We start from the raw sequence: 26,061 nt of genomic DNA, 5'->3' as shown, positions 1-26,061 counted from the left end.
ACTTGAAATGTGAAATCTTAAAGATTATAGCTTGGTTTTGAATAAAAGTGCACCAGTGGCCTTATTACGAATATTTCCTTAATTCAAGATGTAGCCATTTTGCAGAGGAAGATGTCAAATTTCACCTCCAGGGTTCTCTCTCAGGGATGTAACCCGTGTTTGATCAGTAATCATTTTGAGGCTGTCAGTTCTGTGCTCCCTGGAGTCATTTCTGTCCTCGATATTTTTCTTTTTTTTTTTTTTTTCTTCTTTTTCTGCTCAAGCTCCTATGACATTTTCTTTAAAACTTTATTCCAGTATTTATTTGATTTTTTTTTTTTTCATGTTTTTTGCCTGCATCTCTCAGGCTTCCAGAGCACTGACAGAGAAACTAGCAGATGAATGACAAATGACATCCAGAGCAGTGTGCATGTTTAAAAAGAGAGAGTGAGGAAGTCTGATAATGTTTGATGCAAAGGGATTTTTCCTTTCACCCAACAATAGGACACAGTGCACAAATATTCCTCTTAGAAACATGGGCTTCAAAGAGTTATTTTAATGTTAACAAAAATGCTTGTATATCTAAAACCTCACCTTTTTTTTTGCAGTAGTAATAATTTGCTCTAAAACGCAAAACTGCTTTCGAGCATGCCAGTTTCTTTGTGTTGAAGCTCTTAAAGGACGAGCTATAGTAGTGACTGCTTTCATGCTAATGATTGCTTCAAGGAAGGCCTTAATTTTGTGATTCATAAATATCATTAAACTCTAATTTATAAACATGATCCTTTCAAGACATAAAGTACCCAATCAGGTAAAAGCAATTAGAATTTCTACATTTTTGTGTTTTTAGTATAAATTCATTATGCCTGTCTTCACATTCTCAATCTTATCATTGCCATTATTCTGTATTAATGAGAACACGACACCGAGCCAATCTTAGCAACAGCAGCTGTACCAACAAAATGCTCTCCTGAGGAATATTGATTTCTCTTCTTGGATGTACTTAAACAAAGGCTGGTATTGCAGACATCTTAACCTGCATGTGCTTTAGCCTTGTGAACATTATTACATCATTGTTTTTTATTTATGAAAGAGAATTATTCTGCACATTGCAGAGGTGTGGTATGAGATGCATACTTGATAGTAGCTAGCACATGCAGATAAACAGGATTAACCATTTTTTCAAATATATGTTTTCTAAACAGGATACTTCAACAATTTAATTTTTGACATTAAAAAATAATATATGAAGCAATAGTGGGGAGGAAAAGAGAGCACAGAATACAGAATACAGATTACTCAACTCCTGGTAATGGAAACTGGTCTTTTGCCCGTTAAAAATGTGTGGCATTTCTGTAAAAGCTTCCTACAGGAGACCAAAATGGCTGCGTGGGATTCTTGGTGCTTGCTGCAGGAGATGCTGTCAATAGTGAGTATGTTTCAAGATTGCTGGAGAGCTGGGCAAATACAGCAGAATGAAACATTGTAACTCTTCTTGAAAATGATTCTATGAAAATGCAGTCTATGCATTTGTCTTGCTGGCATGTGTAACACTCCTTCCTCTGAGTACGTGAGCGTGTGCTAATAACAAATTCATGAGACTGAAAAGTACCCTGGATGTCAATGGGGACAAAACATCTGCTTTTCAGAAGCCTGATGTATTTCTGCACAGGTATTGACAGGTAAGATCTGTAAGTGAGTTACTCAGCAAATGAAAAACAGTTCTGGAGATGTTCTGGAGGGGGAACATCATCAGAGTAAGGGCACTCAGGTATGCCCATTCTGATAACTGTTAATTAGAATTTAAGAAAAAGTTGGTGCTTCTTGCTGAACCAAAATAGGACCCAAGTTCAAATCCATAATTTAAATGAGTAGCAAAGATGAGATTGAGAAGTGGCTGCCAAAGCAAACAGCTAGGGCCATAATCTTGGACTGTTTCACAGTTGCAGAAGACAGATTCTTGTTGCATTTTATGTGCTGAATTGCTTTTGTCCAAAGAGGCAATGAGTTCTCTGTCAGTAGGTTAAATGTATGGTCACTACTGCCAGAGGGAGGGCATGAAGAAGGCTGTGGTATCTGCCAAAGGCAATGGAGGACAGGGAGAGGACAAAGTGCAGGACAAACATCTTTGCCACTGGTTAAAGTTACATGCTCAGAACTTCAGCACAGATTCAAAGGGGCCACCCAAGTGATGTGAGACCATGACTGGGCTCATGGTAGATGCCATGTTATATCTTTGCTTTTTATTTTGTTAGAGAATGCTTGCTTCTAACCAGGAGCCATGGTTAATTGTTGGGGAGGGAGGCTGAGGGTTTTTTGCCCTGGCGTGCTGGGTCACATGGAGACATTTGGAGGAAAAGGGAGACTGACCCTCCAAAGGAAGCAAGTGTGCATAGCTGAGGGGCATCTCTGCTAAGAGTGAAATAGGGCAGGCAGGGCATATGAAAGACAACAAAGAACCAGGAGCCTGCAGCACAGTAGACAGTGGAAGACAGCTGTGAAAAAGGAAGTAGAAAAAGCCAAGTCCCATGAGATTTTTCCCCCCCCAGGAGACCCAGAGGGGACTGTGCATACTTCAGTACCGTGCATATCTAAGTCTCATCCAAAAAGAACTGAGTTATTGAACTAAGATCAGGCCTGTAATGTGGCCTGGCTCTAGAGCCTGCAAAGTACAGCATGACTCTGGGGGCACTTGCTCTGAGAAATAGCTGCTGACAGACCCACCTCAGGATACTGGCAAACTTGGGGTCCTTTCACAGCTATGCAATTCTTAGTGACATCTCAAAAGGCTGGCTCCTGATTCAGAAGGAAGAGAATATCAGATAAGGAAGCAAAACATTAATTTTACTAAGGTTCTATGTGCATGTTACTGGGCTGACCGATCTTTACTAAGTCAGGGGAATTCTTCCTTTACAGTTTTCAGTGCATGTTTTCCTGCAGTCTTTCTAAATTTGGTTTAATTATTTGCTCCCTGAGCTATATGGGTGATTAAATGTAATGTACACATCATTTTCAGTTTCAAGAACAGTGTAAAGAGATAGGTCTACTAAGAAGATTAATCGGGTGAATACATGTAGGAGTAAAAATAGCTGATGGTTCTGTAACATTTTATCAGATGGAAATAAAGTCCTATAAATTATAGAGATTAATTTGCAGTCATTTCAAAGAGACATGTTTGCCAACGTATTTACCCAAATATCTGCGAAAAAAAAACACAAACCAAACAAAAACTCTAAATAACGTCAACCACCCTTATGAGATCATTCTTTCCAGAGCAGTTAATGAGCTGGCATATAAGCTGACCAATGGATGGGGTTAGTATGACATAATGACATGCCCTAGGCCATTAAATAAATCCAACAGGTAATGGATATTAGCTAGTTGTCCTTTCTGATTTAGAAGCTCTGGGCTCCATCTCTGCTAGTGCGTTGTACCTGGAGGTAGATATGATGTATGTCAGTGACATATGGAATGAGACACTGTGAGTGCATCGTGATTTGTTAAACTGTGACATATTCCTTGCTGGTTTATCCACACTTCCAGATGACAAATCAGGCCCATTGGGGAAGGGCTAAAAACTCTGCACTGTGCTCTCTGAATGAACATTTCCATAAGTTTTAGGACCATAAAATATTCCAATGACTAGCTTTAACTGTTCTACAAACCTTTATATCTTTTCATTCTGCTTGCTTACCAGTGAGATGAGTGTTTACAAGATCAGATACAAGAGCCCAGCAATGAAGCTGATGAAGGGGCTGAAGCACAAGTCTTATGAGGAGCAGCTGAGGGAACTGAGGCTGTTTAGTCTGGAGAACGGAAGGCTCAGGGGAGACCTTATCACTCTCTACAACTACCTAAAAGGAGGTTGTAGTGAGCTGTGGTCAGTCTCTTCTCCCAGGTAACAAGTGGAAGCACGAGAGGGAATGGCCTCAAGTTGCACCAGGGGAGGTTTAGACTGGATATAAGGAAAAATTTCTTCATGGAGAAAGGTGTTGAAACAGGCTGCCCAGGGCAGTGATGGAATCACTGTCCCTGGAGGTGTCCAAAAACCATGTAGATGAGGCCCTTAGTGACATGGTTTAGCAGTGTGCTTGGGAGTCCTGGGATAAAGGTTGGACTTGATGGTCTTAAAGGTCTTTTTCAACCTAATTGATTCTATGATTCTGAGAGGTATGCTTGTGTAATCTAAAGTAGTTACTATACCTTTTCAAGCACATCCCATGTAACAACAGTGGGAACGTTGCCTGATATACGTTCTACTTTTCAGCCATGACAAAATTCCTGATTACTTCATTTCTGCACCTGTAATCTGCACTCTTCAAGAAATCAATACTTTTCATTAAAGAGGAGTCATAATTCCTTTTATATAGAAACCTTTGAAATATATCATAGGGATTTACTTGAAGAAAATTGAAATCTATCATTGCATCCCTTTAGATCTCTGTGGTCCAGTTTGCTAGTCACACGATGGACTTTTTAGGCAACTCTGAGAACTGACACTTCATTTCATTGAAATAATTTTGCCTGTTCTAGCTTTTTACCTTCTCCGGCATTTAAATCATATGGTAAAGTATTTAAGAACATTATAATGAAGAAAAGTATTATGTCGCTGTCGTTTTCATTAGGGTACATTGTGTTCCAGAGCATGTTTTGGATGTTTCTACACATGAAAAGTATGAACTCGGCAGTAACTCTCATTTTACTTAGGAAAAATTTGAATTCAGTTTTACAAAAATTTGAAAGGGTTATCTGTTCTGGAGACTATTTATACACATAATCAGGTCTCTGTATTACTCTACAGTCAGTTCATTTTTTTCTTGTCTTTCTTTTCCCAATCCTTCCTTGTTCTCCATTCAAATACAGCCAGTCTGCCCATGAATAATTTCAGTTCTGTGGGCTGCTAAATTGCTTGTCTTTTCTCCCATTAAAACTGCATACATCTATAAATACTGATTTCTATTTCTGTGCTTAGGAGTTGCTATACTGGACCAGATATATATGAATGGCCCATTTTAGATAGCTACCAGCATTAGATGCTTCAGAAAACACGAATCCCTCAGCGTACAGGATAAGTATAGGTCACCTGCCCCTCCTGTCATTATTATAATGTGGCAGGCCCTTTCTAATGGTTAGAAAAGGGCATAAATCCAGAGGCAAAATCTAAAAACTCTTTCTACCTTTCACATATACTCCCTTTTAGCAATGTACATGTACATAAACACCTTAAGAGTCTCCTCTTGCAAAAAATACATATTGTGTTTCCAGTCTATGTTGTCAACACTATAAACTAGCACATGGAATTCTTGCATATTTTTAGACCTGTAATGAAAACAGTTATTTCCATTTCCACAGGAAAATGTCATTGATGCTCTTCGAATAAAGCTCAGTGATTCCTTCCCAAGTCTGATAAATCAGTATATTGGGATGTACTTCCTTTTGTCTGTCAAACAGATTCTCACGTCTAGTTGTAAGTCTTCTGCCATAAAAACCACCTCGTGGTGAATGAAAATAAAGATATCTGTGTGTACCTTCGGACAGAAGAAAGATTTGTATCTGGGGGTTAGTGAAACACGTTTTACATTTTCTACTACTGCCACGTATATAGCTAATCTGGATGCAATTCCTTGCATTTCCTTTATTAATATTTATTTTATAAAGGTTTGGCTGCAGAGAGGGTATTGGTGATGTTTGGAGGGGATGATGTTTACTATGTCTGTGGGAGGGACTGGAGGGAAGGAGCAAGAATTGAGCCAGGGATTTATCCTGAAAAAAAAAGACACATGTGAAATATTTGGCCATGTCATAAAAGCACATTTGTGTTTCTGATAACAAAGTTGCTAATATCACTGACAAGCCAGTGGCTTTCTATCTCTTCTGATTTGTAGACCACTGGGTATTTGCCAAGAAAGAAACCTTTTAGACGTCAGAAACACAGATTGCTGCATAACATATGTAACTTTCATTTTGTTAGTCAGGTCTCATGGTCATCTTCAGTCATTCTTGGACCCCAAGAGTGCAGATTAGAAAGTATTGTAGAAACAGAGTGCTAGACCTGCTCTGACTTTTTGTTACATGCAATTATATTCTTTATTTTAGGGATTTCCTTTAAAGATGATTGATGCCTTGGTAGAAATACACATGTGCAAAAGGAGGCTGAGGTTGTAGACTTGAGGTTGTAGACTTAAAGTTGTAGCTCCCAAGGTGGCAATTTACCACATTATTGAAAATACAAATAATAATCTTTCTCAAGTGACAGATTAACATTTAACTCACATTAAAAAAAAAAAAAAAAAATCTTCATGCTTTGGATTGGAACAATTGGAGAAAGGTTTACTTTGAATATTGGACGAAAGGGTTTCCATATTTCAAAGAGTCAATAAAATAGTTCTTATATGTAGTTGGCCACTATCCTTATGTATGGCCTTACAGCCTATGTCATTATCTATAGAAAGAAAAAAATATTTAAGTATTAAAGTTTATTAATATAGTATATGATGTTGTTCATGGCCAAAAGGAACTACCTCTGGATAGGCAGGGCATTTAGTTGTACTGAGTTGCTCCTGCATTGATCTGTGTCTAACCAGAGGTATTTTTATTTCTTAGAAAGAAATACAGGGTTAAATTGGAGATGTTTTCCTCATTGGTGTTTTTTAATAATTAATGACTGTGAAAATGTGCACTATATGCAACTAACTTCTGATTTAAACTAGTCCTGTATTTGATATTTCAGATTCGAAAGCTTCTTACCTGTTTTTAGTTCTTATTACTATATTTATCCACTGTAGTTCTGTTGTTGGCTATCAGACTTTACAACAAAAGTGCTTTTAAAGGCTTAATTTCTAAAGTTATTTTTATATTTCTGACTCCTAAATGCAAAGTAAAAGAGTGATTTCTTTGGCTTTGATTTGGTCATACTCCAGGGTGATAGATATATTCAAATACGTGGTCATCATCATAACTGTTCATTATTGGTTTATGTCTAGCACAACATTTTTATTTTTCAACGCTACACCATTTTTTAATTTGAAATTCTTTCTTCTTCTTTTTATTCTTTTATTTTTTTAAGGTTTATCCCTTAAATATTTTTGTCTTTTCCAGTGTCTTAAGTTCTTTGTTCTGTTTCTGTCTTTCCATATTAGAATCACAGAATCACAGAATCATAGAATAGTTAGGGTTGGAAAAGACCTTAAGATCATCTAGTTTCAACCCCTCTGCCATGGGCAGGGACACCTTACGCTAAATCATATCACCCAAGGCCTCGTCCAACCTGGCCTTGAACACCACCAGGGATGGAGCATTCACAACCTCCCGGGGCAACCCATTCCAGTGCCTCACCACCCTAACAGGAAAGAATTTCCTCCCTATATCCAATCTAAACTTCCCCTGTTTAAGTTTTAACCCGTTACCCCTTGTCCTATCACCACAGTCCCTAATGAAGAGTCTCTCCCCAGCACCCTATAGGCTCCCTTCAGGTACTGGAAGGCTGCTGTGAGGTCTCTATACAGCCTTCTCTTCTGCAGGATGCCCCAACTTTCTCAGCCTATCTTCATACAGGAGGTGCTCCAGTCCCCTGATCATCCTCGTGGCCCTCCTCTGGACTTGTTCCAACAGTTCCATGTCCTTTTTACGTTGAGGACACCAGAACTGCACACAATATTCCAGGTGAGGTCTCACGAGAGCAGAGTAGAGGGACAGGATCACCTCCTTCAACCTGCTGGTCATGCTCCTTTTGATGCAGCCCAGGATACGGTTGGCTTTCTGGGCTGCGAGCGCACACTGAAGCCGGCTCATGTTCATTTCCTCATCAACCAACACCCCCAAGTCCTTCTCCGCAGGGCTGCTCTGAATCTCTTCTCTGCCCAACCTGTAGCTGTGCCTGGGATTGCTCTGACCCAGGTGTAGGACGTTGCACTTGGCATGGTTAAACTTCATGAGGCTGACATCAGCCCACCTCACAAGTGTGTCTAGGTCCCTCTGGATGCCATTCCTTCCCTCCAGCGTATCAACCGAACCACACAGCTTGGTGTCATCGGCAAACTTGCTGAGGGCGCACTCAATCCCACTGTCCATGTCGCCAACAAAGATGTTAAACAAGACCGGTCCCAGCACTGATCCCTGAGGGACACCACTCGTTACTGGTCTCCAGCCAGACATTGAGCCATTGATCACAACTCTTTGTGTGCAGCCATCCAGCCAGTTCTTTATCCACCGAGTGGTCCATCCATCAAATTGATTTCTCTCCAATTTAGAAACAAAGATGTCGTGTGGGACAGTGTCGAACACTTTACACAAGTCTAGGTAGATGACATCAACTGCTCTACCCCTGTCCATCAGTTCTGTAGCCCCATCATAGAAGGCCATCAAATTGGTCAGGCAGGATTTCCCCTTAGTGCTGGCTGTCACCAAGCACCTTGTTGATTTTCATGTGCCTTAGCATGCCTTCCAGGAGAATCTGCTCCAAGATCTTGCCAGGCACAGAGGTGAGACTGACTGCTCTGTAATTCCCCAGGTCATCCATTTTCCCCTTCTTGAAAATGGGGGTTATATTTCCCTTTTTCCAGTCATCAGGAACTTCACCTGACTGCCATGATTTCTCAAATACGATGGCCAGCGGTTTAGCAACTTCATTCGCCAGCTCCTTCAGGAGCCGTGGACTTGTGCATGTTCAGATTTTTAAGATGGTCTCAAACCAGTTCGTCTCCTACAGTGGGCGCAAGGTCTTCATTCTCACAGTCCCTGCATCTGCCTTCCAAGACCTGGGTGGTTTGGTCAAAGCCTTTGCCAGCGAAGACCGAGGCAAAGAAGTCATTCAGAACCTCAGCCTTCTCCATATCGTTTGCGGCCAGTTCTCCTGAGACCTTTCTGAGGGGGCCTACATTCTCCCTAGTCTGTTTTTTATTTGCTACATACCTGTAGAATCCTTTTCTGTTATCTTTAATACCTCTAGCTAAGTTTAATTCTTTCAGTATTTTCTTTCCTTCCTTTCCCCCAGCTTTATACAACTATTATCTATATAATTTTTCTCCATTTGCTTGATTTGTTTATCAGTCTCCCTGACTGAGCTCCTTTTTCTCTCAGTCAACTTTTGCTTTACTACTTTTTTTTAACTGTTGCTTGAGAGACTTCTGCGACTATTTAATGCTCTCTTCACCTGGTAATTGATTGTGGCATCATTGTTGCTGAACTGCCATATGTGAGAGAGATTCAAGCTAGGCTAAGAGTGTCGATTGCTATTTTCCTCATCATCCTAGCTGTTTTCCAAAATTGCCTTTTCCTCTGTTTTGTTGGTTCCAAGTTCTTGGGCTAAAGCATTCCCTAAAGCTTGTAGTGTACTCATGAACAGGTTCTTTACTTCTGTTTCTCAAAGGAAGGAAAGAAGAGGTAAATCTGAGAAGATTCCTAGTTCTATCAGTGCTCTTTTTTTTTTTTTTTTTATAAGGAGATGATACTGAAACTCCCCCAAGAGCTGTGAGTCATGTCTGTGTTTGCTATTGGTCCTTGGGACTCAACAAAGGAATCTGAAACAGCTGTAGTGTTTGCAAGTCTGCTGCATACTCTTGAAGAGGTAAGTTTCAGATGCTGTCAGTCTTCAGACTTTAATCCTGAAGTTGGAAAGGACATTTCAGGCACTGGTTTGAATCAAAACCTTGTCCTTCATGGCTCAGCTTTGCACCATGCTTGGCATAATCTTTTTGTTTGGCTACAAGAAGGCAGTATTTTCTCTAGAGAATCTGAATTTATATTGAAATTCTAGAGGAAGCAGCAGCCCTCACAGAATCTGAGATAAATTTGCAAGTTCAGCCAGTTCAGAAAAAAAAAGGCCTATAGACCATACTGGTAAAATAACTCACCAATAACTTTGTGTGTTACAGGCTCATGAGGGAATTCTGTTTATGCAGTTTGACACTGGTTTTGATGGAGATGAAAAATACAAGAATGAAACCAGGTTAACTGGCTTATATACAGCAAATCTGTGCTTTTCACTTCAGTGCAAGTTAATGCTTATTTTACCTAGACTAATGTATTTTTCCTACAGAGTGTTTTGTTGTTTTTTTTTTTCCTGAAAATAAACCAACTAAAAGCCCTTAGGATTCTGAGGAGCATTTATTATGTAGCTTTTCTCTTGTCAGTGGGTATTCTGTTCAGGCAAAATTTTGAAGGGTTTTTCAAAGCTAGTCTGGCTAAGTTGAAGACACATGTCCATTTGTAGGACATAAGAGAATGACCTCCTCTCCCACTGGTTGAAGTCAGCATGGAATGGTGACTACCCTAATGGGCCAAATGACAAGAAAGCAAAGTAATAGCAGAATCTTCTGAAATCTGTTAGTGAAATGTCATCTGTAAGGTGAATAGTTCTACCATTTGCACTGGTAACTACTGGGAGGGTACTGCATCTTCCTGATCTTTCATATCTTCCTAACCCTTCTTATCAGAGATCATATATAAAAGGTTCAGCATAACTTTTTTGGTGTTCTTTAGTAATAGACATGAAAAGCATTCTTTCACTTCATGTTGAGGTCAGATCTGACAAAAGCAAGAGTTCTTCCCTTGCTTTTCTTGGCTGCGGCAGAATTTAAGGGCAACTGCTCACTTGTTGAAGGCAGGTCTATTCCTTGGCCTGGCAAGGTGGCTTATAGCAGTGAAAGGTCTGACAGTAAAACAACAGAAAGGTAACTAGAATCACCTCTTTGTAGGAATGAAGGCAATAGTATATATCCTTAACTGATGTTTTGTTTTTCTTAGGAGTGGCTAATGGGAAAGAAGCTACGATAGAAAGTATGATTGCAATGAGATCATGTTCTTTGTACTTAAAAAAATAATAATTTAGGAAAGAGTTCCACAACCACAAAACGTCCCATAGAAGTACTTCAAAACATATTTCTATGTAATAAATTAAGCCTAAATAGATCGTGATTTTGTTGAAAGCATTTTATTTGACTTGAAATGAACATTTTGAATTTTATTTTGGAGAATTCCATACTGGAATACTCTTCTTTTCTTTTCTTTTCTTTTCTTTTCTTTTCTTTTCTTTTCTTTTCTTTTCTTTTCTTTTCTTTTCTTTTCTTTTCTTTTCTTTTCTTTTCTTTTCTTTTCTTTTCTTTTCTTTTCTTTTTTTTTTCTTTTCTCTTTTCTTCTTTTCTTTTCCCTTTCCTTTCCTTTCCTTTCCTTTCCTTTCCTTTCCTTTCCTTTCCTTTCCTTTCCTTTCCTTTCCTCTTCTTTCTTTTCTTTTTTTCTTTTTTTCTTTTTTTCCCTTGAAACAGCAAACAGAACTGTTTCCTAGACAGCTGTGTGTAAGGCTTTCAAAACCAGCACCATTTACAGCATTTCTTAACTGAAATTAACAAGATGCACCAAACCTTCCCTCAACCCTGTGAAGTCTTAGACAAAATCAAACAAAACTGCTACAATAGAACACGAAATGAAAAAAACAGTTGCTGAAATTGGTGAGTCTACTGGCTTTGTAGCAATGAATTGGCTTGCTCTCTCTTTCACTCTTCTTTCCAAAAGCTAGTTGATCTGAACCCTAAAGAAAGAAGGAAACAAGGAAGAGGCAAGGATGACACAGGCAAGCTTCAGTGTGGAAAGAATAGCACCATGATGATCTTTAACTAGAGAGTTTTCCTCTGAAATCTTCAAATAAAACAACCACTTTTCTTTATTATTTAAGTAAGGTTTTTTTTTACATACTTCGCAAAGTAAAAAAGGAAGAATCTTTAATATGAGTGATAATGATAAACAAGATAGCTGAAATTCAATACACAGAAACATTATTTGTGCTGTAATTTTTAATATCCCTTCCATAATTAGGAAGATTGCATTTTGCCTTCGACTATTGCTAGCATTTGACATGCTTAAAATTGCATTCTAGAAAATAATTCTGTCCTCCAAATGATCTGACAAGGTTATTAAAAGCAAAAGCTTATGCTCTTTTTTTCTTTTCTAATAAATCTTCCAGGATAATTTTGCTGTTTATTTTAATAACTTAATGCTTAGGTAGCCCTCATAGAGTTGCATACAGATTAGAAATAAACATGGTGGGATTGCTGTTGTTCATGGCATGACTTTATCTGTTGCTTGTATCTATCTGTTGAGTCTGTTTGCTGTTTAGGATTACTAGAAGACTTCCGGTTCCTTTTTATATTGTGTAGTGCTCAAAGATATATTTTTCATTGAAGAAATTTTAATATGATTCTACAATTAATGGTTAACATATGTTCTTGGCTAAGCACATTTGGTTATTCTCTTGGTTGACACATTTGTGCAAAGAGAGAGCAGATAATTCATCCCAGATCATGAATAAATAGTAGCTGAGGTAATATGTTGTAAGGTATCCAGATGCAGAAGCTTTCATTACCATTTGCAGAGGTATTTCTGAGTAAACTGACATATCTGTAGAAATATGTTCTTATGGTTGTCCTGATGGCTGTCACTTTTGTTGTAGACAATCTCTGCAGCTATGTAGAGGCTTACTGCCAAAATCTTGTCAGTAACTGATTTCAGTTCTAAGAAATGTGTCTTTTTCTGTAGTTGCTTAAAGAATGGAACTGCATTAAGTAATGACTGATGACTGCCTTTAACCTATTTCATCTGCAAGGTTAATTGTGTTTTGGACTGATTGGTTGTTTTGTGTTTTTTTTTGTTTCTTTTTGCTTCTTTTTTTTTTGTTTTGTTTTGTTGCTTTTTTTCTCTTTTTTTTTTTTTTTTTGGTGAGAGGTGTCATTTTTTTCTTCCAGTGATTTCCTGTAAAGTTTTTCTTGAATCTTTTTGTGCTTTTCTGCCACAGATGCAGTTGGTGCTTCTCTGTAAAGTCTGGAGTAGAAAGAAGCTGATGCTAAATGTTCAAAAGGAAGATGAGACTATTGAATAAATCATAATTCCTGACACACTCTAATGAATGTTACTATTACTACTTCCCTTCCTAATTTCACAGTTTATGGATAGATAACATTTTTCACATCCTTCAATAGCTTAATTTTGACTCCTTTGATGGGGAACTAATAGAAAAAAAATCAAGATCTTTTATTTTTAAAACACTGAAACAAAATATTTACTTTCCAGACGTTCTTGAGGATAAAAATCTTGTCAAAATTTGACCTATCTTTATACAATTAGCCTGTACTGATATATATCTCTCACCCTTTCCTTCCCCTTTTCCTCATGTAGCATCATTCAACCATAGAGAAGAGGAGCTCTAAAAAAAAGACAAACCAAAAGCAAAAGTGTCTTGGAATAAATTAGAGACATACAAACTTGTAAGAAAGAGACAATAAAGAGACTTAAGACTGCTGTCAGGGATTTATAAGTGTAAATGAATCTCTGAATGAAATCTGTATGTAAATTATGCTGTAGCTCAGCAACAGAAACGTAATGTGGAGGGATCACAGTATTAGTGCATTACAGAGGTCATTTCAAGGACAAGGCGAGTGGATTGCGGGGTCCTCAAAAGTAACAGGTGTAGTACTCTAAGTAGCTACATCTTTCTTGTCCCTAGTCAGCTGATAACCTGTGGATCTAGTACACCACCATGTCTATCAGTTCACTACAGGTTTTAACACATTGTTACTACATTGAAAAGGGAGAGTTGAGAATGATTAAGGACCATTTTGACCTTGCTTTTGCCAAAAAAATGTGGACGAGTGTGGTATTATTTGTCTATCTTTTAAAGTCTTTGAAACTTCCAAATGAAACACAAAGAACGCCACAAGATGAGCACTAAAACCAGTGTCAACAGTCGCAATACGTGTTTTGTTTCTGAAGTAGTGGTTGTTTTTAAAAACTCATGCTGCAAAAGCAGTTGTAGTTGCCTGTCAGTAGCAAATCTTTTTTACTAACAATTTTTCCTTCGCCTTCCCTGGTTAATATGGTAATAGTGCTTTGGTTTGTTTTGTCAGTATTTTTGCATAATTAACAGTCACCTAGGTTCTGCATGATTTCTGTCTCTTGCCTGTACCATATCTGTACCTGCATATGCCATTGCTGTTGTTGAATAATAGAGCTCACTAAAAAGGGAGAAAATCATGCTCGCTTTTTTTCTGGTACTTCATGATTAAGGGGCCGGTATAAAGTGCTTGCCACTATCTCAAAACTTAAGTTGCTCTGAAATTTATGTTTTGTAAATAGTCATGAGAAGGAGAGTCATTGATCTAGGCTGTTCAACTTTCTCCATAACTTATTGAAACTTATAGTTACTGATGGGGTGGAAGTCTCATTGATTTTAAATGAAAGGGAAAATAGCCTCAAACATCCACATACCCGTAAGTGTGCCTGCCATTTAGCTGCCTTTAAGTGAGCTTGTGTTTACAAAGGATATGCGATTACCGGTTGTGTTCTTAAGCATGCCTGAAGCATCCTTTGAGACTTTTCCTTATTTTATTCTGCTTGCAGCTTTTGCTTCTCATTGCTCAGTTACATGGGATTGCGTACATGTACCTGCTTAGTGTTGAAACAGTAAATAAAAAGGGTACGTAAGAACAATATATTCAACAGCGTTGGACACTAGATCCTCAAATGCCTTTTCTTGCTAATTTGGTGATAATTAACAATTGTTAACAGGTGTGCCATTTAAAGGATGTAGCTGTGTTTTAACTGGCATTTGTGTTAGCATTATTTTAAAGAATTCGCTATCTATCTCCATGTGCCTGTGCACTTTATACAGGAGTTGTTCGTGAAATAAAGTTTGGCTAGGCAAGAGTGGATGCATAAGAACAATCTGGTCAGATCTGAAATTCTATGACATTTTTCTCCTGACCTTCTATTGAGGTCAGTCAGATTTCTGCCATTGACCTTGGTGAAAGAGGGATCTGGTCTTTCATAAATCAGTCAAGCCTTTGTTGAGATGATAGTCACATTTCGGATAAAAAGCTACCATCATTTTAGGCTGAAAGAACACATGCTAATTTGGAGTAGAGGAGTTCAAACAAAAATAGGAATACAGAGATCTATAGACTGGAATGGACAAGCCCCAGAGGCAAATGGGAAGGCATAATTGCTAAAATTGCAGTATCAGTTTAACTAAAAGGAATTTCCATTTATATTTATCTGAATGCCCGTGCTGTAATATATGGTATTACAAGGCCATTCATAAAAGGCTGCTTCTAAACTAAAAATTCTCAGTTAAAATGACTAGGAATATTTCTGTCATGAAAGATATTCTAAAAATATTGACAAGAATAAATCCACACCATTCTTTGGGAGTACTCTGCTTTCATCTATCTCGGAATTTAACATTTGTTGAAGTAAATGAGAGGCAAAGAAAGCTGTGAAAAATGTTTTCAAATGTGTATCACTTACAAATTAAATTCCTCTTCTGTTGAAGCAGCTCTTTTTTTATCAAATTTGAAACAATGCTTAGCATATCAGCAATGAAATAGCAAGTATTTACAAACTCAGCCCTTTAACAGTGAACTTTATTAATAAGCAAACTTCAGAATTTTCAGGAACTTTTTAAAGCTTAAGATTTATTTTTTTACTGGTTAAATTTTGCAAAAGGGGACCAATGAGGTTTAACAATTCCTAATTAATTTCTCCGAATTACAATACTGTCTCTTTTTTCATTAACCAGATTTTTTACGCAGCCTTTTTTATTTTTTTGTTCTTTTTCTCTTCGGAAGTCCCTTCCAAAGATAGAAAACGTATAGATCTACCTCTTTGAAATCCCTACGAATTAAGTGTCTTTTTTTAGTATCTTAGCCTCCTTCCCCCTTCTATTTATTTATAAGCTACAGGGTTAAATATCCTCAGAAAAAAAATAGGCTACATATTTTAATAACATTTCTGCTAGTGTGCTCACTTTTTCAATTCTCTGTAAATACATTTTCACTTCCTTCTCCAAGCCATTGTGGGTTGTTAACATTTCCTATGTTTACTTTAGAAATGGCTATAATTCAAATTAGGACAAGGTGTTTAATCTCTGTTATTAGTAAAAGCTTGTAAAATACTTCTAGGCACACTTTTTATGGAAACCACTAGGCAAATGTCCTAACAAATATTGAAGTATGGGCATTTTTAAGTTTCTTTAATCATAGAATCATAGAACCATAGAACAGTTAGGGTTGGAAAGGACCTTAAGATCATCAAGTTCCAACCCCCCTGCCATGGGCGGGGACACCTCACACTAAACCATGTCACACAAGTCTCTGTCCAACCTGGCCTTGAACATCGCCAGGGATGGAGCATTCACAACTTCTTGGGCAACCCATTCCAGTGCCTCACCACCCTAACAGGAAAGAATTTCCTCCTTATACCCAATCTAAACTTCCCTTGTTTAAGTTTGAACCCATTACCCCTTGTCCTATCACTACAGTCCCTAATGAAGAGTCCCTCCCCAGCATCCCTATAGGCCCCCTTCAGATACTGGCAGGCTGCTATGAGGTCTCCACGCAGCCTTCTCTTCTCCAGGCTGAACAGCCCCAACTTCCTCGGCCTGTCTTCATATGGGAGGTGCTCCAGTCCCCTGATCATCCTCGTGACCTGAAGAAAGGTGAGTCTACATGAAGAATGTGAACTATGTACTTCAAGAAGCCAATACGTAGTACTAAGGGATAAAATGCGAGCTTCTCTAGCTGAAGTTTAACCCTGTTGTTGCCTATTAGGTAGAGTAGCTAGGCAGCTGAGGTGAACTGGGGAAGACCCTGCTAGCTTGCTTTTGTAAGAGGAGAAGTTTAGAATGGTAGCTGGATACGTATCTTTCATTTTTATTTTTACAGGGAACACCCAGTTTTGGGCCCCTTGAACTGTTTCTTTGGTGAGAAGAGCAAACTTGTTTTTCAGTCTGTTCAGTGTCACAAGATCTCTGCCTGTATTTCTCTCACTTGCTGGTAAACCTCTGGTTTTCCATCAGTACTTGCATGAGGTCAAACTTACTTGTCTGCTGCTGCTAAGCTGTGTTAATTAATTATTACCCTCTGCTCTTCATCAAAGCATTCTCCAGAAAAGTGGTTTGATTCATACTTACCCCAGCTCAGTGGAATAAATCTGGGCTAAAGAGCATTCAGGAAAATACTTATACAGGAGAATGTAGGGCAAGAACCTCAGAGTGCATGAAGTTGGTCCAGAACTGTGAGGAGGAGAGATAAGCAGCTAATCCAGATCAGTTTCTTAGTTGAGGAAGACATAAGCTTTCTGGTTTTGTCAGCCTCTCAAATTCATCTCCATCAACTTGTGAACCCAGGAAGCCTCTATTTTCTCTGGGTTAATTAGCATTTGTTTAGGCCTTCCCATGTGGTCCAGTGACTGAATAATAGATTCTTTTGTTCCAACTCTCCTTTTTTCCAAGAAGGCTTAATTACTTCACTCAGTTGACCAACATGCTATTTAGTTTTAGAGAAATTTGCAATTGCTCATAGATCAAGGACAGCCTTGCTGGCAGACACTAACCACCTTCAGCGTAAGAATATTTAATAGACGGGAATATATTATTACTGAAACTATGAGATTTGTGAAAATTGATTATGTGGTATTCAGTTTCTTATGCCTGTTGAAATGTTTAATTGCTGGAGTGTTAGGAGAATTAGGTTTACTTTCCTCTATGTTTAAGAATATGGCTTCACAAAAAAACTGTGCTGGGACTTTAAGGGTTCTACATGTATCAATGAGGAATAAAAGTGTTGCTGCTGTGTAACAAGAGCTAGACTTAAATTTTTGTTGTAATGCAGCCATAAGCTCTACATATTAACAGTTCCTTTTTAGCAGTTCATTGAAAGAATGATGTGTCTAGAAGGAATTTGGGTTTGTTTCGTTTTTTTTTTTTTTTTGTTCTATCTTAAAATTAAAAAAGGCAGCAGTCCTAGGGTTAGAATTGCCTGGGTGTGTGCTATGATAGAGTATGTCATCATTCCTCTTGAAAATGGCTGGAGAAGGCTTATAAACATTTACTATCCCCTAGTTTCCTACAACTGCTTTATTAGTTTGCCAGCAGTGAAAGAAATGTATCAGACGACTGAAGTTGTGAAAGAGCAGCAATATTTTACACCATCTTGCGTTTTTTGAAAGGTCTTAACATGACTGGGATAATTAGAAACATTTTGATTGTATGAGTAATCTGAATGCAAGCAGCATTTAGGATTTTCATGGGTTTTATTAAATTATTTTTTTCCACAAATATCAAAATAAAGAAGACAACTGTATCTTTGAGCATAATGTCTTTAATAACAACAGATTCTCTCTTTTAATAACATTGGAATCATAGACATTTTTTATGCTATCTGTAAAGGTATACATCAGACCTGGAATGGAAAATAGAATCCTTATTCATAACTGGAATTATGTTTATACACCAGCAAAACTGAAAACAAGAAGTCAGGATTTGATGAGACAAAACCCAACAGATCTCAGTTGAAAATATTATGGAATGGTCACTATTTTGAATTGCTTACCTCAAACTCATGTTACAATACTACCAAGAGGCAAGAAGAGTGTGATATCACTGTTTCTGTGGTAAATTACTAACCAGCCTGCAGCTGTGTAGCTCATTAAAAACTGTGTCATTTAGGGATATTTTGAAAACACTGAGGTCCTTTAAAAAGACTGGCAGTCTATGGTTGTCAAACAGACATGCAATTATTGTCATAATATTGCCATCAATTGGATGGGAGAAATTATATGATGAACTAAGAAGCTGTTTAATATCATTTTGAGTTTTCCCAGCACAATTTCCCCTTTGTTCAGACCAGCCATCACCCATCTTTGAATATTTGAATGCAAGGACTCAGAGTGTTTGCTGTTCATGAGTACTAATTATAACTTCTTCACTCCATTTTCTGAGGGCAACAGTATTTTCCTTTTCTTTCTTACTGCCAGTCTCCAGCCACTTACATTACCCTGTCCAGTCACAGGCCTGGCAATCAAAAATCTGGCACCATCTTTCCTTGACATCCACTCCGTTCTCCAGAAATGTTCTCCTCCTGCCATGCTGGGGTTGCTGAGCATAACTGAAACTGTGAGTCTCACTTCTTCCCTCTATGAGAGCAATGAAGCACCCGTAGTGTCTGAATCACACTGCACAGCCCTCATATGGCTACAGTGCAAGTTGCCCACATGATTTAGCTCTGTGCTGACATTATTTCTAAGAGCGACTAAAGTGCAAAAGTGAGTAAAGCGCAAAAGTGAGTAAAGCTTGTCAGGCACCAGACTGCAGCTGCCTGAGCTGCTGCTCACCTCCTAATGCCCGCTTGACAAAGTGGGTTTAGCTTGTGTACATTGCTTGAAGGCAAGCCCTCTTCTGGGTCCTGTCCAGGTTTCCATTTGCTGCCAACTTCTGCCTCTGCTCACTGGAAACTGAGGTTTGTTTCATATACTTCAGCTCTCTCTGTTCCTTGCCATTATAAACTGTGCCCCATGGCAAGAAAAACCTCCTGTGGTACCAAACTGACTTCTGGCACTTGCTTTGCAAGGTTTATAAGGTGCTTATATCTAAGGAGGTAGGGATGGGTCACAGAGAGGAGAAGGGCTGGGGACAAAATCACTGTTCTGGTAGTTGTGGGAAGCATTAGGAGGCTCTAGATAAAGTAGCAGCCTCTCTTTTAGAACCTTAGGCCACCTGCCTTTTCTTTCCCCTACTATCTCCTTCACTTTCCTGCTCATTCTTGGTGTACATGACTTCTACACTCAGTCCCATCCCCTTTAGCTTCTACAGGACTCAGCCCTCAGTTTTATTAGATGCCTAAAGACAGCTCCTTAAGGGAGTTTAAAGAGAGGAAGCAGAGCTTTAGTCCAGTTGATCTCACTGAACAATTGTTTTCATGAAAACCCTAGTAGACACTGAAGTTCTTTTGTAAACCTGGCCCCTAAACGATGGGATTTCTCCTTTCTTTAGGCATAAATTTCAGGTTTAGCTCATTTTGCTCTTCAGGGCACACTTTCATCATCCTCTAATCACCCACAACCAAATGTCAAAAGTACCGGTCCTAACGAATCCAAGATATTATTTCCAGTATATAATAGAAATGTATAGCTGAGACTGGCAATTCTCTGTTAATCCTTAAATGGTTCTGATGGCTTCTTCTCTAAAACTGTCTTTTCAAAAAAGTTCTTCACCCTCTCTTCTCTAAGCATCACCAATATCCATTATCTATGTCTGGTTGTTTTTTTATTTGATCGTTTGTTTGTTTGTTCAACACCTGCCTCCAGAATATCTCACCATTCTGTAGCCTGGGAAAAAAAAAAAATTAAAATCTCTGCTGCTCCTATGCTTGTCACAAGCTTTGCTGTATCTTTTAGCATCAGAATGCATTTGACTTTCTTCTTTCAATACACCTTAGTAAGTATTTTTAAAGTAATGCAAGAGAGCTAGCACTCCCTTATTTTTTTTTATTTTTGTTTTGCATTTGTGAAAAATAACCACAACAATCTAATTCCACAAAGGGAATCTTGTTTACTTTCCTTGTGCTTATCTGAAAGTTAGTTTTTCTTTTCTGTTATTTCTGCTATGCTCATAGAATCACAGAATCACAGAAGGTTGATGTTGGAAAGGACCTCCAGAAGTCATCTTCTAACCCAGGCCCTCAGCTCAAGCAGGGCCATCTAGACTGGTTGTCCAGAATCACATCCAGACAGCTGTTGAGTATCCACAAGGATGGAGACTCTGCAGCTTCTATGGGCTGCCTGTGCCAGTGCTCGGTAACCTTCACAATAAAAAAAAGTGTTTCCTGATGTTAAGGGGGAACCTCCTGTGTTACAGTTTGTGCCAATTACCTCTGGTTCTGGCAGTGGGCAGCAGCCTGGTTCTGTCCTCCTTGCACCCTCCTTTCAGGCATTTATACACATTGGTAAGGTCCCCCAGAGTCTTCTCTTTCCAGGCTGGGTAGTCCCAGGTCTCTCAGCCTTTCCTCATATGAGAAATGTTCCAATGGGTAGTATTTATACGGTTTGTTGTTCAATTTTTGTTGTTTGTTTCTTTCTTATTAAAGCTTTTTCATAGTGTTTGTTGAACACCAGAAAGAGTTATTTTTCATTACAAGAAAATATTCTTCATTATAAAAAAAATATTTTTTTAAGTATTATATGTGAAGCATAATTTGCTATCACTATGCCATCATTATTAAAAAGAAATAAAGGGCATGGATAATTTCATCCAAATTATTTTTAAGCTAGCATTTTACTGAAGCCTTTTCTGCTTTCATACTAGAATAATTTTTTTTTTTTTTTTTTAAAAGTCCTCCTACAAGTTTGCTGTTAAGCTGGTGATAATTTTGTCTCCTGGATAAAACACTGGATAATGTTAGTTTTTAGTGCTCTGTTAAAGTTCTAATTTTGTGTCTGTAAGTTCAGAGATGTAAAAAAAAATAAAAATAAATTGTAATTCAAGCTAAAAGACTCATTGCTTGCTTTGGTTTTGCTGGTTTTTAACCATGTGGATTCTAGTGTGGAACTACATCCATTGTGTCGCTGCAGTATTAATACCAAGGCACAAAGGTATGCTTTTGTGTTTGTGCACATGATACTGTTGGCTGAAGTTCAAACTTCAGGACTTCCTCATACTTGCACTTTGTTTGCACGAAGTTATATGGTCTGGGAGCTGTAAGGTCTGGTAATTCCCAGTGTGCCTACCTATGAGCACATTTTTCAACATTGGTTACCCTCCAAAGGTTTCATGAGATATTTAAGCAGAGGAGCTCTGTGGTGTTGAGCAGTGACCATGCCCTGGTGAAGAGCATTAAGGTTACACAAAAATATACCAAACTTTCAAAATTATGTCTTGTGACACATTTGTCTTTTGTCAGGCTCATAGCATCAATCAAATCTTGCAGCCAGTGACTGGAGTAATTATCTCATCCAGTGCTGTCCTATCTAATTATTTTCAGGGACATTTTCAGGCACAAAAGCTGTAAAATTTTAAATCACAATTATACAGAAAAAAATGCATTCATTAGTACAATGTCTAAGATTTTCTGCTTTTTGTTCATCAGATGTTGAATTATACCGCCTGTTCTGCTCTGGAGCTGCTGATTACAAGTATGCATGCATACTTATCTCCATCATTAGCACTTTGGCCAGAGGTCTTTCTCTCTTTCCCTCTACCTGCTCTTCCTTTTGCAACCAGTTGTATGCACTGTGTGAGTACAGATTTTAAGTTCTCAGGAAGAAGTCTTCCACTTTGTATATTGCTTGTTCTACTTATTCTGCCATCATTTAGTGGTCTTTGATATTTGAGAGTAATATTTTATATTTGAGCAGGACTATGGTGAAAGTGGTGTCTTCTTGAACAGAAGTTTCTAGCATCTTTCAAGAGGTATAAAGCAAATCTATCCTACACAGCAATCAAAAATAGCAAGTGTCTACAGTTCATTTCTATTTAGAAAATATCAGAGTAGAAGCTGTTCAGCTAAGGTGTGACTGCAATTCAAAATAAGAAAAGATGAATGATGGTTGTAGCTGAGACATCATGTTAGTAGAACTGATGGAATTTTCTACCGTAAGGAATGCAAGTATTAAGCAGGAAGGAAATATTATTTCAGCATTTTGGATTAGTCTCAGTATTCATTTGCCAGAAAGAAGTGGCAACCTCTGCAGAGTGCAGAAGCTCATGGCACTGTACTAATCAGGAGGATCCTGGTCCTTCCAGCCCTTCCATGCTAGGCAAGGAGAAGAAAAGGGAGGAATGTTGGAAGACATGTTCCATGGTGCCAGGTTAGGCTCTGAAGATGAACAGCAAACCAAAACCAGCTTGCTTACAGGGAGGGAGGGTCTGGTTTGTGAACAGTAAAGTAGGCATGAAAGTAAAATGAAGTGGAATTGTTTTTTGTTCCCACCTCTTACTATGTCAATATGAACAGAGAAGATGAGAAGACATAAAGCTTTAGCTTTTGAGAAGGAAAGGAAAAGAATACTGCTGAATTACACATCCTGTCCTCTGGCTGGCATTCCTGTTCCTATTGAGGTATTTTCCCACATAAATATGCAGTTTTCCTTTTAGATTACTGGGCTGCCGTTAGAGTTAGTATTAACGGTTTTGAGTTGGTAGTTTATCTGAGTACTCAGTACAGGGGTGCACAGTAAGATCTGACATAGCTGAAGTTAAGGCACAGAGCAGGGGTCCTGTATCTTAACAGACCAAACTTTGATAGTGATTGAATGACAAATCAGCTTTTGGAGAAAAAAGGAAATAAAAGGAGGTTAGCTACAGCAGACTTCTGACCCTTGACTCAGGAATGATCTGGTCAGGGAAGAATTAAAAATGCTGGGTTAGCCTGGTGTGGATGATTAAACAGTGTCAATTTCTTAGGTTAGGGTGGTTTATAGCTTGAGTGAATTTTAGCATTAATAAAGTGCAATTTAATAATGCAGAAATATCTTGTACTGTAAGGATTTACTATCCTACTAATTCCTTGCTCTTTTGGGTTTTGTACCCACTTGCCATCTCCCTTTCCTTCTCACCTACCCCAGTATAGGGTAGAATTATTGGGGCCTTACTCTTTCTCCACATCTTTGCAGATTTTGGTCAGTTAGGGAAAAAGACTAGAATAGGTCTGTTGTTATTTTAAGAGAGCAGTTTAATCACCTCTGTCTACATATGTTTATTTTCCAAGTTTAATAAAGTATATATTCTCAGGGAGAATTATGTACATATCAGGACTAGTATTCTAATACCATGCTTGTTTATACCTACCTTGAAATCATGTGCAGTGCAAATTCAGTTTGATCATATCACGCTGATTTCTAAATATAATTTTAGTGCTTCCTACAGCGATTGATTTCATCAAAGGATTCAGTAAGAACCTGGTTTAAAAAAGAGAGTCCTGTTTCATACTTATCTGCTAATTAATCATATGTTCTTGAAATATATTTATGCCAGCATTTTAAATACACAAGGTATTTTACATAAGTCAGAGACTAATTAGTGTACTGAAAATTGCATTTTTATAGCAACCAAGTTCCCAGAAGCTGGCCATTTGGAAACATAGATCTAACATGGAAATTATTTTGCAGTATTAATGTAGTGATTAGTACCAGCAGGAATGCAACAAACAATGTTTTTTAATTCTATTGTTCACCTGTGTCAGTGCAAGACCTCATCAAACCTCTTCAAAAGATGCAGTGACTAAAATCTAGCTACTGTCTCGTCCTGAGTATTAGCTGCAAGCGTATAAAAAAAGGAGATCTTGTTTTATGTCTTCAAAGCCTAACCATCCCAGTCTTTGTGCACCTACCAAGGAAAACTCACACATAGCTGGCAGTGATAAGGACAGCAGAAAGAAAGCATTAATTTCTTTGAGCAGCATTAGAGTAGAGGACTCCTGCTGTGCTCACCAGTTACTTGCTCTTCACAGCTGCCTTCTCAGCTGGGGGTTCTAAATCAGCACTGTAAGAAAGGACAGAGATGACCATAATGTATTTGTTCATTATGGTGATTTTCTTCCAATGGTGGAAAGGTACTGTTCAGATAATACTCCATGTTTCTTTTTTTCTGATTGACTAATGCTTATTTTTCCCTATCAGTGCATAAAATCAGTCAACTGTACATATTTTGAGTGTGTTAGGTCTGACGTTTGAATAGCTTTACAGAAAACAAGAGTGCACAGAGGCACTCATCACAAAACTGATGTGTTATGTTTTTATTTAAATATGTTTCCTCTTTCCTTCCCTTCTTTCACAGTGTGCATTTAAAGTTATGCTTGGTCAAAATCTAGTTACATGTAGAAACTATATGGGCAGGGTAGATCTGTTGCCACTCTAGAACTCTTTGCTAAGATATTCTTCCTTGAGAAAGAAATATTAAGCCAATATTAAGCGTTTACACAGTAGCTGTATCCCTCTGAAGAAGTTGCCTATTTTCTTCACACTAAAAGGAGAGTTAGCGGCAAGCTCAGATGTAATTGTCTAGGTTAGATGACACAAATCTCTCTGAGGCTCTGTCACTTGGGTGTTCTTCCTTGCCAGAGAAATCTTTATACTTAACATCATTTCTGCTCTTTATATGAGTAAGGTACTATGCAGGTTGTTGATTGACAGGTATTCCTTTGGAAATACAGCAGCAGCTCTACATAATGCCACTCACAGATATTGATGTTTAACAGTTAATGAGTGATGGGGCGCTACTGAATAAATCCCAAACTTGCCCACCAAGTCTGTAGACACAATATTCTGTGTTAGGATAAGACATTTAAATGGTTAGGAAGGACCTTCTAGTGTTGTGTTAATGTCTTTAAGTGTAGGCTGATCATGCTGAATTTGGTCCTAAGGATCCATCAGATGTGGTCACAGGTTCTGAGAGGGTATGGATACACATCTTTTAACTATACATATTTTAAAACCAATTGGTACTAAAGTTTTCTTTGTATATGCGTCATTTGCAAATGTATATAAACATTATAAACCAGGCTTTTTTTGTCTTCAACTTACACTTGGTTGCCTTCTTAGATGGTGTTACATTGTGATGTGCTCTGCAGATTGCATTTTTGGTGGGTACCTGCCATTTATTTTAAAAAGACTTTACCTAATCAGACATACAGTGTAACACCCCTGGAAACCACTTACTGTGTCACCAGGGGGGGCAGATTTTGCTTAACTTAGATAGCAAAATACTTAACTACCCAGTCTTCTAAACATAGTTGAGCATCCCATTAACACGTTTTCCAGAAGCAGTGGTGAGAGTAACTCCTACAGTCTACACTTGGAAGTTCAACTTCCACTTGCTACAACTCGACTGAGCAAGCTAACTAATGCTCCTGCCAGGAAATTTCTCAATGTTTTTGTCTTGTTAATAGTGAAAAAGGATGAAAAACATAAACAATGTGTGTTGGAAAGATGTGGGAGTCAGCAACAGGGGCATTAATATGAACTTCAGGAGGCCCTGTCGAAGTTCCTTGTTCCAGTATGCTTTTTCTGGATGTATCTAGATGTGTCCTTTTGACCTAGATTCACTCAATATGTTTACTAACAAGCGAAAATGTGTCCTAGTTTCACTTAGGGCTTGGGTTTCATTACAAGACTGACATAGTTCTGGTTTCTAATTCCTAGCCAAACCTTAGGTGATACTCCACACCTCAGTAAGACAGCTTGTCAGTACAGCATAAGCAGCTATTCTTATAATTGTTGCAAGTCATGAGGAAAAAAAGAATTTAAAAAAAATCGAGACTCATGTAA

This window comes from Pezoporus wallicus, unplaced genomic scaffold, assembly GCF_028554395.1.
Source record: "Pezoporus wallicus isolate ANWC-B61680 ecotype Strahan unplaced genomic scaffold, APGP_CSIRO_Pwel_v1 contig_6658, whole genome shotgun sequence".
NCBI lineage: Eukaryota > Metazoa > Chordata > Aves > Psittaciformes > Psittacidae > Pezoporus > Pezoporus wallicus.
The sequence above is the reverse complement of the archived record's forward strand: the minus strand, read 5'-3'. Positions refer to the sequence as shown.